This window comes from Microtus ochrogaster, chromosome 15, assembly GCF_000317375.1.
Source record: "Microtus ochrogaster isolate Prairie Vole_2 chromosome 15, MicOch1.0, whole genome shotgun sequence".
NCBI lineage: Eukaryota > Metazoa > Chordata > Mammalia > Rodentia > Cricetidae > Microtus > Microtus ochrogaster.
The window spans coordinates 21028155-21031611 of NC_022017.1; positions in this window are offsets into that span (position 1 = coordinate 21028155).

Consider the following 3457-nt stretch of genomic DNA (forward strand, 5'->3'; position numbering starts at 1 on the left):
GGCGGGTTACTAACCCTAGACTAAGTAACCTGCCAAGGCAATCAACAGTTTAATCCTCCATTGTTCTATATGCCCACTAATCATTAAGAAGATAAGTCAGGAACACTGTAAAAAAAAAAAAAAATGACAGTAGTGGATCTACACAAGTAAGCTCTCAGAGTTACCAGAGGTCAGAGACTGAAATAAAATACCTTGGTGTAGTCAGACTTTCCTTTGGGCCACAAGCTTCCAAATAATGACAGAGACTTATTACTAATTATAACAGTTTTGCCTTAGTTTAGGCTTGTCCCATTAGCCCGTCTAACTTAATCTTCTTCTATTAATCTACACGTGGCTTTCTACCTTTCTTTTACTCTGTATGTCCACCTTCTCACATCATCTCCCACACACCTCAGTTCATCTCTTCTTCCTCTCTTTCCCCAGAAATCCCATTTAGCTATTGGCCATTCAGCTCTCTATTAAGCCAATCAGAGCATGCCTTCACAAAGACACATCTTTACAAGGTAAACAAATATTCAGCAACAACTCAGGGCATCATAAATCAGGGCCTTGTCAATTTCTGCTTTATTCTGAAAATAAATAAAGATGCCAAAAATGCCTTTCCTCTCACAGTCAAAAGAGAAAAGGGTGCTCAGTACTTATCAGACAATAAATAAATAAATACCAATCAGATAATAAACTCTGAAGGCAATTGCCAACCAACCATGAGATTTTCATATGAATTAAGGTCTTCCATGTAACCACTTGCCAGAACATACTATATGGTTAGAATCAATAAAAAGCCTATCAGCGAAACCACTATCAGTTCCTTGAAAGAAAACAGATTGATATTATTAAGTTCTGTATTCTTATTCTTGAACATAAATCATATAATTATACTGTAGACACACAAATATCTACAGAGTGCATTAATAAAGAGTATACCTTCTGCTGCATGCTTCTTGGAGAAAGAAAATGAGTTAGCAGCATCATTCAGATTTCCTGTGGTTGGGACGGACGGGAATATCCGTTTCCCTTTTTAATTCATTACTTGTACATTGAAGCTGAGCTTTAGATCCCTTCAAATAGCAGAACTATGGTTTTTGTGATACAACTGGCAACTTCCCTTAGAGCCAAACAAGTTACCTGTTATGGTTTTCAGTTTTACTACATGTTTAAGTGTATAAAACTTTTTGTAGAAATTAATAAGGATTGCAGGAAATGCTGTGTCCCAATGCCATCCTTTGTATCTGGGGCTTTTGTCTACTGGACAAGATCACTTATACAAGATTATCCTTAAACTTACTCTAAGAAATGTGTTCCATTCTAATTATTCAATGTCCCACACCCCCAGAGACTCCTTTCTCTCTCTCCCAGGGTCCCTTCTAAACCTTTTTTAAAAGACAACTTCACTTAAAAGTTTTTCTTCGTTGAACTTATTACCCTCTGACTTAACCTTGTTTCCATAGTTACCACCTGCCTCTTTACTAGACTGTTACTGTCCAAACCAGGCAATTTTCTCCAGCCCCTCAGCTCATGGTTCTGCTCCATTCCTAAACAGGAAATGTATTGAATGAATGGGTGACATTCTAACCTACAGATGTTACTCAGTTAATTATTCTTCTCTCTCTTCTTAAAGAAATCATCAACATTCAACATGCTTGATCTTAAGTGATCTATAAGCCATGAGAGAAATAAGAACATTTTCTGTACAGGAAATATCTCAAGATGTATCCCTTAAATCCTGTTCTTTAGTATTCTATGTAATTTTGTCAATTTTTTTTTCTGTTTTTGTGTAAATGCCTATAGGACAAAAAATAGACTTCAAGGAAGAAAGTTCTGTTCTAGTTCATGGTTCCAGAGGTTTGAGCCCTAAATTGGTTGAGTTCATCCAGGCCGGAGGCAAGGCAGAATATCATGGCAGAAACCCTGGCAGCAGATATTCGAATCATGTTGGGCAGGATGAAAAGAGAGGAAGAAAGCAGTTTGACGATCTTCTTACCTCTACTGTTTTCCATTCAACAGAAGCCGCAGCCTCTTCACAGTGCTGCCCAGATTAGGGCAGGTCGTTTCAGCTCAGGTAATCATCTCTAAATTTTCCCCCACAGACCCATAAGTGTGCTTTCTCCTAGACATTCCCCAATCCAATCAAAATTGAGAGCCAAAATTAACCACTGTGCTTTATGTGTTGCTGGTTTAGCTAGCAAATTATCTCTTCTGAATATGGCTCCATCTGGCTTTCTCAACCAGCATCTTTATATAAAATTCAAGAGTGAAGCTGCTGGAAGCTACAGGTAAGAAATGTCCGCAGACAAACATTCACTCTAGAGACATCAGCACCGGCTTCCTGTCTCTGCTTGTGGCTGGAATTCTGAGAGAAATGACAGGTTTTGTACTTGGGTACCAACTGGGTCAGGGGAAAAAAATTGTTCCTGGGCTTGATCCCAAGAGGTAAGTGAAACAGTCATTAACTAGTAATAATCCCCTTCCAGCCTCATCACTGGTCACAAAAGAGCTTGATGTGCTGTAAAATTCACATGAAGACATGCATCATCAGTTCAAGAATTAATGGCAGGAAAGAAATGAGAGAAAGAGGAGAATCACTAATAGGAATTTAGAATTAATGGCAGGAAAGAAATGAAAGAGGAGAATCACTAATAGGAATTTAGCTTGCTCTGCCTACCACACTTTAGAAAATACTTCACAATCATGTCGCTCCACAATTCAAAGAACTTTTCCACAGTCTGTAATCCATAAATCATTACAGGCTTTCATTACAACCAATTCATTAATTTGTACTACTTGTACAAAGTATTCATGGTATTTTTTAAAAACAACCATAAATTAAATATTTTTTGTGAACTTGGTAACTGTTGCCCATATTTAAAAAAAGAAACAATACAAAGCTCACACAAGACTAATCATAAGGATTCCACATACATTTTTAAAATGTGTGTGAGTATGCACCTATGTGGGTGCCTGCAGGGAATAAAAGCGGTCATGATCACCTGGAGATGAAGCTACAGGAAGTTGTGAGCCACCTGACCTGGGCACTGGCAGTTACTTTTGAGTCTCTGGAAGAGCAGCAAGTGCTCTTAATCACTGAGCCATCGCTATATCCCAAATCTAAGATGATTTTAAGACCTTTTCTTCACATCAATTTGATTCTTTTTTACTCTAGATAGCTAGAAGGTCCTGAAGCTAACTGTTTTCCAAATCTTGAATGGATAGATTAGAGAGATGGCTTAGCAGTTGAGAGAACTTGCTGCCCTTGCAGAAGACCAGAGCTCAGTTCTCCTAACTGCCTGTAATTCCTGCTTCAGGGAAACTGACATCCCTATGGACATATACACATAGCTTTAGGGAAAGTGACATCTCCATGAACATATACACATAGCTTTAGGGGAACTGACATCTCTATGGACATATACACATAGCTTTAGGGGAACTGACATCTCCATGGACATATACACATAGC